The sequence below is a fragment of the Marmota monax genome, unplaced genomic scaffold, assembly GCF_021218885.2.
Source record: "Marmota monax isolate L192 unplaced genomic scaffold, Marmota_monax_Labrador192_F-V1.1 WCK01_AAM20220418_F8-fsc00173, whole genome shotgun sequence".
NCBI lineage: Eukaryota > Metazoa > Chordata > Mammalia > Rodentia > Sciuridae > Marmota > Marmota monax.
Genome location: NW_026694620.1, coordinates 1737081 through 1755056, shown reverse-complemented (window position 1 = coordinate 1755056; position 17976 = coordinate 1737081).

The window sequence follows — 17976 nt, the reverse complement described above, 5'->3', positions numbered from 1 at the left end:
CGTGTATTTCTGCAGAACTTGATGCTTGAAAGAAGGCTTAGAAGGTTTCGTCCATTCTGTAACAATCGCCAGGCCTGGGCTAGCCAAGGCTCGGTTCTCAGGCAGCTTAGTATGGCGGTGGGGCTTGTCTTTGAATAAATAATTTTAGGGTTGTTCAATTATTTTTATCCGAAATCATATGTAGAAAATGTATGGAGTATTTCTTTTGCTTTTTAAAGTTATTTTTTAAAATTGGTGCATTATAGTTGCACTTGAGAGTGAAATTCATTGTGATGTACTCCTACATGCACATTATACAGAGTGCTTTGAAATAGGACAGAAAAAGAAAACTTAAAAATTTTCTGCCTTTGACTAAAAGAAGTCTACTTCTTGGAGAGAACATTTGGCCTTTTGTTTTTTAACGGGATTGGGGGAGGCATGGGAAAGATGGAGGAAATTTGATTGGGCAAAGGGGAGGGAGGGGAGGGAGGGTGCCTGGGGGCAGAAAAGATGGTGGCAAGAGATGGACGTCATTACCCTAGGTACATGTATGATTGCACATATGGTGTGACACTACATCGTGTATAACCATAGAAATGTAAAGTCGTGCTGCAATTGTGTACAATGAATCAAAATGCATTCTGCTATCATATATACCTAATTAGAATAAATAAATAAATTTAAAAAAAGAAGTCTACTTCTAGGGAAAGGAGCCAGAGTTGTCAGAGACTAATGGATGTAGAATCTTATCAAAGACACACACACACACACACTCTCTCTCTCTCTCTCTCTCTTCCATTGTTTGACATACACATATTTTAATATATATGAAAAGCTAACATTTCTGTCAAACAATGGAAGAATGATTAAATAAACTATGAAAAATTCACCCAATCTAATATTATGTAATTATCAGAAATTATATATGTGAAGAATATTTACAGTGGAAAATTAGGATTAAAAATAGTGTATATGTGTGCACCTGTGTATGTATATTCATTAAAATAAGACTTGAGAAGGTCTAATAATGAAAGTCCATAAGATTCAAAACATTTTTCTTTATTATTTTGTGTATTTTCTAATATTGCAACAACGATCACGTATTACTTTCTGGTTTCAAGACTAAGAGTAAAAAAATTAAGTTTAAAAGCACACGAGTAATGCAGGGATGTGTTTTTTGGTCACAATTCTCAAGTTTAGAATTATAAAGTAATCTTAATATTCTTTTGCAGTCCTTCCCCTCAACCTCGTCCTCTCCCCAGAAAAAACCCTTGTTAAATGTTAAATACGTATATCCTTTTGGACTTCTTTATAAACATGTGTCTTCATGTACATAGTCAGACCTATGGTTTTTAGGTAATTCAATATGTCATATCCTGTAACTTGTCTTTGCATTTAATAATACAATTTAAAGAGTGTCTAAGTCAACCCACTTCATTTATAAGAGGTGGCATGTTTCATTGTGTGGCCTTACCATAAAGTCTTGAACCAGTTCGTTAATGCACATTTAAGATCTATCTTATTTTAAATGAACATTTAAGATTTATTTTATTTTATTTGCCCTTTACAAACAAATTTGAAGTGAAGTTTTTATTCTTGTTGGACACATCTTTGTAATCCTGGCACTAATATTTTCTGAGGATAGATTCTTAGAATTTCTGATTTCAGATATCGGGGTATCTGTGTGTCTCTATATTTAGGTGTTTATAATCACTTTGGCATTGTAAAAGTGCTCTTTCTCCTGCTTTCTTTGTAACATTGGGCATTAGCACTATTTTGCTGTAATTTTTTGCTGTCTCTTTAGAATTTAAATGAGTTGAGCTTATTTTCAAGTTTGCTCATGATCATGTTTCTTTTCCTCTAGTCTGTTCACAATCTGCATCTTCTTTTATGTTACTGTTGAGATGTTTGGCCATTTTTAAAAACTAACTGCAGTGCGGGGTGTAATGGCACATGCCTGTGATCTCAGCAGCTTGGGAGGCTGAGGCAGGAGGATCGCAAGTTCAAAGCCAACCTCAGCAACTTAGTGAGGCCCTAAGCAAACCAGTGAGACCCTGTCTCTAAATAAAATATTTAAAAAGGCTGGGGATGTGGCTCAGTGGTTAAGTGCCCTGTGGTTCAATCCCTAACACCCTCCCCCCCACACAAAAAAATTGACTGCAGCAATTCTATACTCTAGGTAATTATTTATTTATGTATTATGTTTTGCTGCAAACATTTTTCTCCTTGTTCTATAATTGATTTGTTTTTAAACTTTGCTTATGGTATCTTTTGTAGTGCAGAATTTTCATCTTTGTATATTCATATCTGTCAAATCTTTTCATCTTTACTTTCTCCATTTTATATCTTGCTGAGGTATGCTTTCTTAGAATTAGAAGTATAAAAATATTTTTCTAATGCTTTTGTAGTTTTGTGCCTTTACATATTTAATCTATTTGGAATTTGTTTTTGTATATGGTGTGAGGGAGGAACCAACTCTTTGAAGTGGGAAACCCCAACAGGGTCTATTAAATATTGATTCCCGCCCTCCACTTTGAAACTGGTACTTCCTGTACTGTCTGCTGTTGTATTCACGTTTCTGTTTGGGGGCTGAAAAGAATTCTAGCTCAACTGTCGCCAAATCATTATTTCTTACACAGATGTGCAGTTTCCCAATATTAAAATCAAACTAGCTCTCTTGCACCCCACCCAACTCTGTTCTTATTGCCATTCAGACCTTCAGAATTTATGGCTGATGTTTTTTCTTCCATTGAATGTTACTCTGTGTTATTTCTAAAACATTCTACCATATGGATAGTTTTGATTTCCCCAGTAAAAGGGGATAGGATGGACAGTTTTTTTCTTTTTTTGCATTTTCCACAGTTTAATTTGGTTTTATGAGAAGCTCTGAACTAATCAAGTTAACAGATGCTGCCTTTGGATCACTCTTTAGGCCTTGTTCTTGTTGGCTTCCAGGAGCCACAATAATATCATGGACTCTAATGAGTGAGAAGATGCCACTAGTCCTTAAAACCGCCTACGGGTTCTAGGTTCCATCCTTAAAGTTCCTGATGTGCTGGTTTGAGGTTTAGCCCTGCATGCAATCTGCAATTTTTCCAAAGGAGGGCTTTGCTCTTTCTGAAAGCCAGTCATTTCTTGGTATATGAAAGGACAGTTAGGAAACCAGAGCTCTGAGAACAAAACATCTGGTGTAGCAAACAGTCCCCTTGGGTTACTGTTCCTAGTTTCACAGCAAGAGATGCTATATGTAAACTCTTGAGTCGTGTAATTCCCCAGGCCACGTTAACATTCATTTCAAAAGCAAGCTGGAGGTATCGTTCGAACAAGACTAACCCACAAAGCCAAAACAAGAAAGAAAGCAAAAGCAAAAAGTTTCAAATTGCAAACTTCTCTGGTGTCTTGCATGCTTTCCTAATGCACGGGCATGATGCTGTTACACCCACACCTTCGTGTCTCTTCTAAAGGCACTTGCGGTGGAATGATTCTGATGCCAACATCAATCACTGGCCATGGAAGCTGACCCAGAATGAACCATTGCTTCATTTTCCACCATCTCTTCTGGAAATCATTAGGAGATAGTTGCCAGATCCCAAATTTGAGAAAATGCCAGGAATTTGTTTATTCTCATCTCGTTCCTTAGAGATGTAAATGCACAAAAGGAATCGTGAACATGGTGGATGGATCATACTATTTTAATCTGCCATCTCTACATCAAGGCCTAATTGGGTTCTATTGAAAAAAAAAGATGAATAGATGCTATTTACTGAAGAGAAGAGGAGAAAGGACTTCTGGGATTTTTGCTCCTAATAAGTCAGGTCCAGAAGTAACAATTGGTTCATGTATAAAGGATTTCACTTCTCACTGTAATGTATATGCATGTGATCACGCTTGTTGCAGCAGAAATACACACCCGATGCATAGACACATGCTGTATACTCCACGGTTGAAGGGTAACTGCTGTATCTAAAGTTGCATTCCCATTTTAGGCAGGAAGAAGGTGGGCGGGGCAAAGGTAAAAAGTCACATCACTAGAGTCATCCTTATAAAGAGGCTGTGGGCAAACACTTCTTATACCTCCATGCATGGCATGGGGCATATTCCACCTTAGCAAAACTAGGACTCAAGACAAGTAAGAAGGTAGAGTGAATGCCTGCAGTTAAGCAGTTAGTCCATCTCCAAAGAGTTTCTCAAACCTCTCTAAGTTTCTCATTTGCACCACCAGTGTCCCAGTGAAACCACAGCCCACTCTCCCTTAGATATTTTTTTCTAGCTGAGCATCCTGCACAGCACAATGATATTTATTTAAAAAATTTATGTCGATTTATGTTGCTCCGCTAGTTAAAAGTTTTAATGGCTTCCTCTATTAGTTATTATAAACATCCGTACATTTTCATGTGACCTCTGGGACCCATATAATTTTCCATCTCCCATTTAATCTTCCCCTTCCTTCTTCCCAGCTGCTGTCAGTCCAGGCACGCAGGCTTCCCTGCGGTACCTTGAGCAGGCCCTCTCTGTTCAGGAGGGGGCCCTGTAATTGTTTCTCCCTCTGCTTGTCGTCTTTCTTTCTTCAAGCTGTTGTTCAAATATCACTTTTTTTTTTTTTTTGCCATCCCACTTAGAACACTGTGATGGTGTTTTTGTAGAGTCAGCATGGCTTCTGGTGATCGCTAGTCTCCAGTTCTTAAGAAGTCTCCTGAATCTAGACTTTGCTGGTGAAGGTCTCTTACACAGGTGAGTCAAGTCCTCAAGCCATGGACATGAATAAATGGACGTGAACAAAGGTCGATTGCCCTGTATAACTGGGGCTGGCTGGCCGAGAGGTCCAAGTCAACAGTTGAAAGCCTGGAAAGGCAAAACAGAAAGCTTCCCTTAAGAAAAAGAAATTCCACCTGTGGATGGCAGCTTGAGTTCACAGCCAAAGTGCCAGGCTGCCCCATTGGACATGCCTAGCCAGGTCTCACAATCTCATAGAAGGTCAAGTCCTTGCAATAAATCTCTCTCTCTCTCTCTCTCTCCATGTATGTATATGACATCTTATTTCATAAGACCATTCCATTGTCCCAGAAAGTGAACCCGGGTTTTTCTGTTTTCTCTTTTTACAGGGAACTAATATTGTGCTGCTATGTTTTGAGCATTCCCACAAAAACTCCTATTGGAATTTACTTTCCATGGTGAGCTATTAAGAGGTAGGACCAGGTGAGACCTTTAGGAAGTGATTAGGTCAGGCAGGCTCAACCCTCAAGAATCAATCAATGCACTCACAGATAAATGATTAAATGGGTTGATAGGTTATCTTAAGAGTGCATGGGTCTGTTATTAAAATCAGCTTAGCTTGGTCTCTTGTATGTCTCCCTCTGACCATGATGTCCTGAGCTGGCTCTGGACTTTAGAGAGTCCCCATTAGGAAGAAGGATCTCACCCGATGTAGCCTCTTGACCTTGGACCTTTCAGTCTCCAGAACCATGAATTAAATAAACCTTTATTCTTTATAAATTAATCGGTCTCAGATATTCTGTTATAGGAAAAGAAAATGGATTATGATATGTGCTGAATCTTATTTCTTGGAAAATATTTGATTTTTCAATTATGACTGACTGAACCAAAAGAACCAGCCTCGAGTCCATGTCTTCTGAAGACAACAAGTGATTAACATTGATTTATAATTTAGTTCAACTTAAAGCAGACTTATTTTCAACTCTTCCTCTGTTGAGCGAGGTCTTGCTAGGTACTCAATAGCTATAAAGGTAAAACAGTCCCTGTCTGTAAATAATAATTATAATAATTACTGTAAAGGGGACTAGGATAATATAATAAAAGCAGAAACTTTCACATAAAACTGTACTGTAATATTGGTCCAATAATGCTACTGGATTTAAGCAAAAAGCAGATTGAATTATGTTGGGAAGATTAGAAAAAGTTTTTTTTTGTTGTTTTATCTTTTTTTTTTTTTTTTAAGAAGAGGTAGGTAGAATTTGATCAAGGCCTAAACATTGAGATTCTGACAAGTGGAAATTATTGTCAGAGGAAGGAGAAAATTTCAGAATTATTTTATTTTGTTTGAGCTGGAATTATAGGAATTTGAATATATGGTATTTGATAAAATCTCATTTACTGCACATAATTTGGAATTACTCTCATCCCCAAATTAAAAATATAATTTGCAGTGTAATTCTAATCTAGTAGGCTGAATGGATAGTAAGGGTTTTTCAATTATTGCCAAATGTTGATGCCTCCTTTGCTGGAAAAATCCTTAATGATGATGTCATTATTGTTTAGTTCCAAAACCAATCTGTCGTTTATGGGTATTGGAAATCCTATAACTGTGGCAATTATGATGCTACTATTTTAACATTTGCAGTTATTTGAATCTAAAATATCTTATATATTTAGTAAGAGTATTGTTTAAACCTTTATTACATACTGGTGCCCAGACCGGTACAGAAAAATGGACCTAAAAAACCCTGATAACTTTGGAATGAAGCTAGATGTGGCAAAATGCTATGAAGGAGACCAAACAGTGCTTATGATACATGATAATGGTTATTTAGAAGACTGTGCTCTGTAGAACATTAGCGCTAATGTGGAGAAAAAAAATGAAACAGGGTACTTTACGGTGGGTATGTATCACTTTGGCTCACAAAAAAATTCTGTAATTGAACAAAATCATGGCGAAAATGGGAGAACTGATGGCTACCCATCTGAAAGGACAATTTTGCTTGGAGCTTTATGTGTTCCAAGAACATATTCTCCTACCATTATGTATGTTCCTGCAGGATAATGGGTCCTGAGACAGGAGAGTCAAGGAAGTGAACTCTTGGTATGAAATGTGTCTGGCTCTGGCTGGGAAGTCACCTTGTGTGAAGAAGAGGAGGAGGAAAGCTCAGAGCTTGTGGGGAGAACAGGGGAGAGGGGGTTAGAGTAGGATGCTCAGAGCCCTCCAGGGGGGGTCTCCAATCCCCGGGGGTGGGAGGCACTGAAACTTAGTTTAGTTGGCAATACTAATGTATTAATGTAGTCCATTTTCTTTTGCTATAACTTAATCCTGGAGACCGGAGAATGGATAAAGAAAAGAACTTCATTTCTTGAGTTCTGGAGGCTGGGAAGTCCAAGACCATGTGCTTCACCTGCTCAGCATCTGGTGCATCCAAACTTGGGGGGTCTCACGTGGCTACAGTAGCACTCGTGTTAGCTCGGGTCTCTCTTCCTTTTTGTGTAAAGCCACTGATACCGTCGTGGCACCCACCACCTTCATAACCTCCTCTAATCCTAATTACACCTCAAAGGCCTCATCTGCAAACACCAAAAACACAAGAATTTGTGGATAAGTTTCCAGCACTGGAGCTTTCAAGAGACACCTTCAAATGACAGTAGCAGGGATCTCATGCCTGAGATTGTAGATGCTCAGCAAAGTTGAGTAGGAAGAAAAGGACTGGTTAGAACCACCCTGCAGAAAATCATCAGTACCTTTACAGAGGAGACACTGTGGGACATGTACCCAGGTCCTGAGATCCAACAGACGTGCACCCATGAAATCCCCCTGGGGCCAAAACAAATGTCCCTCGGGGCCCCCATTGCTTTCACAGAACCAGCGGTGACAGACACATGCTCTCATTTCTAGGAATCTTAGAATTCAGGGAAAAGCTTCTCTGAAGTACATTTGGTACATATAAGTGACACCTCTTTTTTTTTCTCCCTAATAAGGACTTGTTGTGACAGAATCACACAGCAGTTTCATAAATCAAATATCAATTTGTTAGATTATTTTTCACTAGTGGCATGGGGTAATTGCTTCTGGGAAACCTCTGTTCCATTATTAGAAAACAAGATTTCTTCACCCCAACCAACAGTGTGTAATTACTTTGGGGGCACTGGGCGGGAAGGTGTTAGGATCATCCTCACCAAACACCATCATCAACATGCAGTGAGAACTGTTTGCAGAGGATTTTTACTTTTTTGGTAATAGCCGGGAGACTGAGCCAATCCATGCTGATGAGTGTTTTATAGGCTGTAATTGGAAAAAGCGGAAACTCCCGAATCTGTATGGGCTTGTTAATACAAATAACGCCAGTGAATCCAACTCAGTCAAGTCGACTGTCCATCTTGAAAAGAAGGGAGGGGGACACCAGGGTGTTAGGAGGGTCTCCTGGAAAGTCCACAAAGAGTTCTCATGCTGGAGAATCACCCAGCCCTCATGAGCAGGCCGTGGCTTGTTTTGGATGCCACAAGGCTGGTCTGATTTGCTGCTCATGATGGCGGCTGGGTAGCCCGTAGAGATTCCACACGTCCTGAGATGTGAAGTCTGGTCTTCAGCCCTGTCTTCTGCTTCCCAGCCCCTACTTGCCACCCCTTACCACCGTTTCTTGAACTCTCTGGTGACTGCAGTTCTCCCTACATCCCACGCAGGCTCTGATCTCTTCCAATCCTTCAGACTCTTGAGATTCCCATGCTCAGTCCTACCCTGATTCCACCAGTTCCCTAAACTCCTCCTCACCCAACCTCTCCCTTCCCCCTTGCCTCTTCCAAACAGGACCCTTTCCTGATGCTGGTCAGCCAGGGCTAAGGGATTCCTTTCTCCCTCCTTACTTCCCAAGTTCCTTCTCCTTTGCTGTTATCTTCCACGGACCAGGCATATTGGCCTTCCTTAGAGTTCTGTCGACGCCCTCTTCTGCTCACTCCGTGTGTCCTTTCTCAGGCCACCTCACCCCTTTCCAGAACCTTAGGGACCATCCATTTGTTATTGACTTGCCGTCCCTGGACCCGTCATGGTCTATCCTCGGAGCTCTGGATCCATAGTGAACCAACTCCTGGCGTCTCCTCTTCCGTGTTGTATCTGTTTCCTGGAACTTTGTAGCCCATTACTACAGACTGATGCCTGAAGAACAGAAATCCGTGCTCTGTGCACATCTGTAAGACTGACTTTGCTTGTGGCTGGAGGTTAGGTACCCCAAATCAAGGTGTTTGCAGGGGACGTTCACTCTGAAGCCTCTAGGAAATCCTTCCTTGGTTCTTCAAGCTTATATGGTTGCAAAAAATCCTTGGGTATTCCTTAGCTTGTGACAACATAAATTGTCTCCTCCCCTGTCTTCAAAGAGCCACCTTCTCTTGTGGATGTCTGTAGCCACGTCTCTATTTTCTTATAAGGAAACTAATCAATGAACTAGCCACCAATGCACCATGACCTCATGTTAACTTGGTTATATCTACAAAGAACTAATTTAAGAATTCATAGATTTCAAAATTCACAGATTTCCAAGTTCACAGATTTTGAGTGGACATGATTTTTTTGTGTGTGTGTGTGTGCTAGGGATTGAACTCAGGGCCCTGTGCATGTGAGGCAAGCACTGTACCAACTGAGCTATATCCCCAGCCCCAGAAATGAATTTTTCGCAGACGCCATGCAGCCCGGTGTAGATCTCTCAGTTTCTCAAGTTCGACTATCCCAAACTGAGCTCAGCCTCTGCCCTTGAATTTATTCCCCATCCGGGGATCCTGTACCGGCAAACACACCTCCGTCCTCCCTGCTGTTTGACCTTCAACCTGGGAGACCTCCTTGACTCTCTGGTCTCCTTGCTTCCCTGATCCAAGCAAGGTCAAGTTCTATCAGTTGGAGCTAAACGTCTGCCCAAACCATCCCAAGGCCGCACCACCTCTGTGTCAGACGACTGATCAGCTGCAGCAGGCCCCGCTCTCCACCAGCCTGCTCTTGACCTTGGAGGCAAAGAGGTCTCTTCCAAACACTCTTACACAGCACCACACCTTGGCTCAGGACCCTTCTGTATTTTCCCTTTGCTTTAATGCAAAGCCCAGATCTCTCAATGGAGTGGAAGACTTCTCCTCCTTTGCCTCTTCTCTTATGTCTCTCACTACTTCTTGCCTCTGGCTCCATGGTCCAGTTGAGATTGCCAGGTTTTCTAAGGCTTCATGTTCTTTCCTGCCTCTGGACATTTGCACATGTGGTGCCTTCCTTTATATGCTCCTCTATCTGAAACCACAGTCTTCCCTCTGCCTATCAACCCCTAGCCCACCTCTGCCCACTCTCCCACTCCTAGCCTGAACTCTCTTCCTCTTTCCTTCCTTCCCTGATCCCCCTGAAGCAGGAAAGTCGCCCTGTTATAAGCTCCCTCTGTACCCTTGAGAAGTCACACTTTGTTTTAATTTCCAATTTGTCTCCCTTATAACCTCCCAGGAAATGAATCTTATAATGTGGAATCTCCAGTGTCTCACAGTGAAGGGGACCCTCAAAAACAGACTTGTGTCTGTCCACGTCCCCTCTGCCTGCCGGGAAGGACATCACAGCACATTCCCACATACTTACGGTTTCCTGAATCTCTGAGTGCAGAGCAGACTCAACCTGCTGGGGAGTAAAAAAAGAAAAAATCTTCTGGAACAATCCTCAGATTCCTCACCTCTCTGAGAACAGCTCTCAGAACACCCCCAGTGCCAGGAGTGATGACCTGCTCATTACACACAGTTGGCAGCCTCCTTCCCACCCGCCTCACTCTTCCTCCCTCACCAGCTTCTTAGCATCACTCCTCAAATAAACCAGTTATCTCAGGATACCTGATTTGGGGTCTGCTTCAGAGGAACCCCAAATGGACGCCATTGAGAGGCAACCTCCTGCTGAGGCTCCTTCCAGGAATGAACGTTCAGAAATAGATTCTGCATTCCTTCCTCACTGAGTTTCAGTTTATAGCTAAAGAAGATCTAGCGGCTTTCATCCTTCCATTGTCTAGATAAGGAAACCGAGGGCCGCCCATCCTCTGCCATCTCTTCCCCCTCTCCACCATCTGCCACCACATCTGTTAACATTTGAACTTCCCTTGACTCTTCTCTTGTTGCATGAGGAAGCTTCTGACTACTGCATAGAGAAGACCCAAGGGGGAAAGAGGAGGCCAGCAGGAGAGCCACTGAAATGGACATCATCCCAATTACCTTTCCTTTGGAGGTGGCCAGACCCTACGTGTGGGAGCCCACGATGTGCTTGGGGGCTGTTATGGCCTCCGCTGCCTATGCACTGCTGCAAAGAGCTCTGAAATGCTCCAGGGACTCATTTTTCCAGATGAAGATGTGGAGTCCGGTGTTGATGGCAGGTACCCCAAAGAGTGTGGCCTCTCCAGGGAAGATGGCTGCTTTGCTCCACTTGGAAAAAGGAGCATTTGATCTTTTTTTCCTGTTTCCCAAATCACCTTTCTCACCTCTGTAAGGCACAGTGGAATGCAAATGGCGGGGTCTGATTTATGTTGCAAAAGGAAGCTTCTGTTTGTTCCAGAGAGAAGACCTGAGGAGGATAAGGGGGAAAGAGGAGGCCCGCACGAGAGCCATTGAAGTGGACATCATCCTGAAAACTGGCTCAGAAAAGGGAAACTGTCTCAATCAACTCTGATTGCAGAGGCAGAGTGCTGGGGGCATGTCTGACTTTTACTTCATCCTGGTAATGTGTCTTAAGTTCCTCTGTCCATAAGCACCTTCCCTGGGGTCAGCTCACCTCTAGTTTGAAGGTGCGAGTCCTGGGCTCCGAGCACAAGGTCTGAGCTTTCCTCCTTTTGCTCGCTGGGTGGAGGGACTCAGAGAGTTTAACTTGGAAATGGAGAGACTTTGGAAATATAGTGCTTTTTCCTTTATGTGGTTCATTCAGTCATTCAACAAATATTAATTAAATATCAGTTCCATGACTCGAGCTGCCGGAAGGACTGCAGTGCTGCAGCCAGGAGACAAAGGATGGGCATTGTACAATCTAACAGTGAAATCGAAGGTATCAGGTGGTGACGGGTTCTAGAAAGAAAGGCAAAGCAGGGTGAGGGGCAGAGGGACATAGAGGGGGCATTGTTCCTAATGTGGTGGTCAGGGAAGGCCTTTCTGAGAAGGTGGCATTAGAGAGGACACCTGAAGGAAGCTAGGGAGGGAGCCATGTGGCTATTCCAAGAAGAGGACCAGCTAGTGCAGAGCCCCAAGGCAGGACTGGCTCCAGGTGTACTCAGATGACAAGCAGGGAGACCGTGGAGCCATGGCAGAAAGAGCTGGGGACAGGATGGCGGAGAAGCAGACGGGCACCCAGTGAAGAGGGTTCAGCAGGCCATGAAAGAACTTTGGAATTTATTCTTAAGAAGTCATCAGATGGTTCTGAGCAGAGCAGGGGATTGGCGGGGTCTGATTTATGTTGCAAAAGGAAGCTTCTGTTTATTCTATTCAGAAGACCTGAGGAAGACAAGGGGGAAAGAGGAGGCCCGCAACAGAGCCATTGAAGTGGACATCATCCTGAAAACTGGCTCAGAAAAGGGAAACTGTCTCAATCAACTTGTGCTCGTGAAGCATATTTTGCAATAAATCCATTAAGTGCAGATATTTTTTTTTCTCAAAAGAAAGAAAGAAAGAAAAACATATTGAACACTTCCTAAATGTTCCAGTCTCTTTAAACATTGAGATTGGAAATTTAAGCTACAGACTGGAAGAAAATATCTTGCAAAACAAATCTGACAAATGATATGTATCCAGGTATGTAAGGAACTCTCAGGACTTCAATAATAAGAAAATACCCTATTTTAAAAATGGGCAAACATTCTGAACAGACACCACACCCAAGATCACATAGATCACAAATAAGCACATGAAAAGATATCCAACACTAGTTATTAGGGAAATGCAAACCAAGACCAAGGGATTCTACCACCCACCCATTAGAATGGCTGAAATTAAAATGTTTGGCCTCAGCAAGAATATGGACAAGGATCTGGAGGAAGAGCTGGAGCACTCTTGCCCTCCTGGTGGAAATGTAAAGCTGCCCCGGGGAGCAGTTTGGCAGCTTCTTAATAAGTCAGATATTCTTAGTGTACATCCAACCATCCCATCTCTAGGTAACTCCTGAGAAGAAAGAGGTTATGTGTTTACATCGAGAGCTTTATGTACATGCTCATCACAGCTTTATTCGTAGTAAGAAGAAACATCAGCAGACGAATGGGAACCCAATTATGGGCTGAGTCATACCCTGGAACTCTACCCAGCAAAGGATAGGCAGGACAACACAGATGGATCTCAGAACAATCATTTTGAGTGAAGGAAATAAGATGAAAAAGAGTACGTCCTATTTTATTGCACCTATAATTCTAGAAAATTCCAACTAATCTAAAGTGATAGAAAGAACAATGGCTGCTTGGGAGTGGGGGTGGGGAAAGCCTTGAGGGAGGAATTTCAAAAGGACATGGGGACACTTTTGAGGGTGATGGATATGTTCACAGTCTTCATGGTGGTGATGGTTTCGTAAATGGAAATATGTCAAAACTCGCCAACTCTACACTTGGCCTTCAATATTTTGTCTGATATGAGTGCTGCCCGTCAGCCTTCTTGTGGTTGAAGTTGTATGATTTACATGTGGACAGTTGATCATGTGGAGCCCATGCCTCAACAAAACTTTTCTTTTTAAATAGCCTACTGAAATTCTTGCACAGGATAAGTAGCAGAACCACAAGCTTAAGTCCAGGACTATCTGATTCTAAAGCCTATGCTCTTGACAACTCTGTCATCATGATTTCCTCTGCAATGCAAATAGCCAGCTCAGTTGGTGCGGCTGGACTTCCCAATACTGGATGATTTTGGAACAAGGGGCAGCATTCTTTCATATACCTCTGATGTGAGGCAAAAAAAATATTCCAAAATTTCTGCAGGGCAATTTGGCAATGTCTTGAAGCTTTATGAATGCTTATATGCTTTGGTCGTGGATTCTGTATCGAGGAGTAATAATAGATTACTGCACAGATGTATTTGCAGGCATAATAAGCCCAGTTTTTTTTATAAAAATGAAAAAATTGAAAAATTAATCTGTATCATGCAGTCATTGAAACTATTTTAGCGGAAGAATATTTCCTGACATGGAAAAGCATTCAGGGTATATTATTATGTTAATGGATACATTTTCATAAAAGATGTCATCTGTGTGCTGGAAAAGTCTGGAAGTAAATTTTAACATGCTAATGTGGTGGCTACTTCTGGTGGAGGAATACAAATTATGGCTATTTTGATTCTATTTGTACTTCTCTGAGTATTTTCCAATATTTTTTTTCACAGATGACTATGCAGTAAGGCAGTGAGTAGTCTTCTTAAAAAAGAAGTTGCCCCTGTGTGTAGGTTTGTGTTCCCAGTTTTCCTGGGACGCAGTTGTCCACTGGGATGGATGGGTGAACATCCCAGGAGAGAGTGCTTATTTATGGTGAACTGGGGTGTAATTTGTAGTTTGAGATGAGAAAGCCTAATGGTTCTGGCAATCAGAGCTCTTAGTTGGGCCAGGTGGGAACAAGCCCTAAGTTAGGAGTAACAGAGACCCACAAGGTAGGTGTCATGGTTAGGAAAGAGAAGAGCATATGTTACACTATGGGGATTCTGTGTCCAGACTGAGAACAGGGCTTTTGTTATTTTATTTTTGGTATCGGGGGTTGAACCCACGTGTACTTTACCACTGAGCTACATCCCTAGTCTTTTTTATTTTGAGACAGGGTCTTGCTAAGTTGCTGAGGCTGGCCTTGAACTTGGGATCCTTTTGCCTCGGCCTCCTGAATTGCCCAGATTATGAACATGCACCACTACACCTGCCTGAGGGCTTTAAACATAGGCTTTGGGGGCAAGCTGGTGCACCCCTGAGCAAGCCCACCCTCATTAGCGTGAAGTTGACTACCTCCTGGCTCTGTTGGAAACCAAGCCTCATTCCTCACCCGCCTCATCTCTGCCTTAGGGCTGCTGAGCTCCGCTGGGCCTCCTTCCCACACTGCTGCTCCCCCTTGACCCTCTTCCTCTCTCTCCCGTCTCAACCTTATCCTGTGTTCTCTGGAATCTCCATTCATCACCCCCAACTTCCTCTGAGTGCTCAACTTCTTTACAGACTGCTTTTTTTTTTGGCATTTAAACTTATGTATTTACCCAATCATAACACATTCTGCCTCCATGTATCCAACTATCTATTTCCGCAACTACTTTCATATTCTATGGGGACACTTAGACACAACATGTGTGCAAGAGCATTCTTCATCTTCCACCTCAAATGTGTTCCTTCCTCTATATCATTTTACTTTTTAAATTAGTCAGTATAACTTACATATGTATTTGTCACCTCGCTAGTTAATATTTTAACTTAACCAGCCCCCATGTCTAGGTATAACCCTCTCATAGGAAGGATGCCATTTGAATGGGGTCTCAAAATGCATGGGTATTTAGTTATCCACATCAGAGGGTCCACCCAAGGCAGCTATGGTCAGTGTCTCCATTAACTCAGACTTTGATCAGCATCAAATGCTTTGCTAGATAACAGAGTGATATTGGAAACACTTTTATTGGTGACAGTAGTAGTCTGTTGGTCAGCATTATGTTTATGAGAAATGAGCTCTCATTGGAGAAATGAAAGTATTCAGGTTTTCCTATTGGCTAAAATGCTTTAGGGTCATTGTTTATTGCACACCCAGGGAGTGGAAATTATACAAGGTTGTGACCCACACCCTTTTGTGGGCATCTGAGGCTGGTCACTGCATGGCCTTGTGTCCAGCCTCTGACTTCCTGGTCACCTCAGCTGAGAACAACTGAATTCTGCTTCTGGAATATTCTGTCTTGACCAAACCTTTCTTATAAATGGGATGTTTACAGCTCCCCAAATTTGGAGCCCTGGGACTTCATTTCAGACTAGAGGAATAGTTTGGTGCCAATAAAGTGTTGTTGAATAAATGTCCATGTGATAGGACAATTTGGTCTGAGATTTGATTTTTGTAAAAGTCTGGAAGGAAAATTGTTAGAGAAATAAATTCCTCATCAGCTATCATTATCCAAAAAAGAACCTAAGAGTTGTGCATGACCCTTTGACCAGTTCCCAACAGAAGCACGCATAAAGATAGCAGAGCCTGTCCTTCATCCACATAGACTTCAAGTTGTTGTTCTAAAGGAAAATTCAGGCTTCAGAAACTCTCTAGTGGAAGGTGGAAGAGGAGGATTTCAAAGTTTAGCTGCTGGCCACATTGAAGGCCAAGAGGGCAGGGATGTGACTGTAGTGGGGAACGTTGGGATGGAGTCCCCTTGAACCCAGTAGTGATGAAGAGACTTGTTAGGAAGGACATGCTCAATTATCTTTGCCCATAAAGTTTTGTAACTTATTTCCTTCTCTTAAAACAACACCAGACCAGACTCAAATGTAAGTGAGTACCTAAGAGCAGTGACCCCAGTCAGCAGAACGGTGCAATCAAGGGTAGACCCGTCCAGCTGATGGAAACAGCAGTTCAGGGTCAAGTTCAGCCACATCACTGTGCCATTCTGCATTTCTTTTGGTTTGAGACTGGAGTTAGCTTTTAGGGATTAGAAGGCAAGTGGCATACAACACACAGGAGATTCATCCCAATTAACCAAATACTTAATGTATATTTTAATTTCTGGACCGGGTAGTGTTGAGAATGGGAGGTGGTTAAATGAAGGAAGTGTTCGTCTTCCCAGGTACTATAACAAAGTACCAAAGACTGGGTGGCTTTATAAAACAATAGAAATTCATTTCTCATAATCTGGAGGCTAGAAATGTGAAATGGGGTATCAGCATAATTAGGTTCTGGCAAGGGCCATCTTTTGGTTTACTGACTGCAACTTCTCTTGGAAGAAAAAGAGAGTGTGAGCTCTCTGGGGTCCCTTTTGTAAGGACACTGGTTCCATTCACCAGGGTTCCACCCTCGTGTTCTAATTACCCTCTCCCATCCCAATTCCATGGGACTGAAGGCTAGCCTTCCAACCTGTGAGTTTTAGGTGGACGTAAACCTCCAGTTCACTGTACCAGTTTGTCATTTAGCTCACGAATATATTTTGTTTGCAGTTTCCAGAGGCCAAGTGAGAAAGGGGTGTAATGATTCTGACAAACTGAAAAGGGCAGCGAACTCTCCCAAAGTCGTGCCTGTTCACATTCCAGATGCTGAGCTCTGCCTTAAAGAGAAGCCCAGAGAGGTAAGAAGGGACCCAGGTCAGAGGCTTTATTCACAGGGAGACGAGCCTGCGCCTGAGGACCCTGGGCACCGCTGTCCAGCCACGTAGCTACTTCCAGAGTCTGGAGGCCCCAGATGAACCTTTCAAAGAATGAATTCCAGGCCCAGAGAAGACTCACTCACGCAGCTTCCCCCGCTGCTAATGAAGCCCAGAGAGGGGAAGGGACTGGCCCAAGGTGGTCTCTAGCTGAGGTCGGAGCTCAGGTTCCTCTACCCTCTTCCAAACCTGGCACTGCCTTCCTGGCTTTCTGGGTCTGCAGTCCCAGGCTGGGAGCCCTCTGTTCCCAGAGCGAGCCTCTTTGAATACATGGGTGCACACTTTCTATTTGTGTTCTTCAAGGACCTTTCCTGGAAAGGTCCTGAGAAAGGCTGGTGTCCTCCGTGGACCTGCACTGTTGATTATCCTTTGCAGACGAGCTCTGGGGTGAGGTCAGGAGAGATCTAGAAGGACCGAGGCTGGGTTGGGAGGGCCAAGGGACACAGGCTCAAAGACCTCTCCCTCTCAGTTCTCCTCAGCAGAGGGAGAAATAAATTCCTTATCAGCTATCATTATCCAAAGAAGAACCTAAGGCCGTTAGGATTCAGAGTGTGGAGTGCTCATCTGGAAGATGGGTTTATCCCTGTTCCTCTTAGCATTCAGTTAATTTAATCTGGCTGTCGACTCGATGCTTAGCTGTAGACAGCGGCACTCTTGGAGGGCAAGTTTGGTTGAAAAAAGAGAAGTTTTGAAGTCGTCAGGGAGGGCTGGGGGGGTATTAGGAAGAAGAATGAAAATGTTTTCAACAACAATGCAACCATGAGGCCCCAAATATGTCATCAAATTACTTCGACATAGAGTGAGTGACGGGAGCTGACATTGTGGCCCTGCCACTCTCCCCGCTTCTCCCATCTCTGTCACCTCCTTCCCAGTCCTCATAGTCAGCCTTTGTACCCTCCCGATTACCCACTGTCCAGGTGAGCACCACATCCCCCTTGCACCTGCCTGGGCTGCAAGTGTCACACTCCTCAC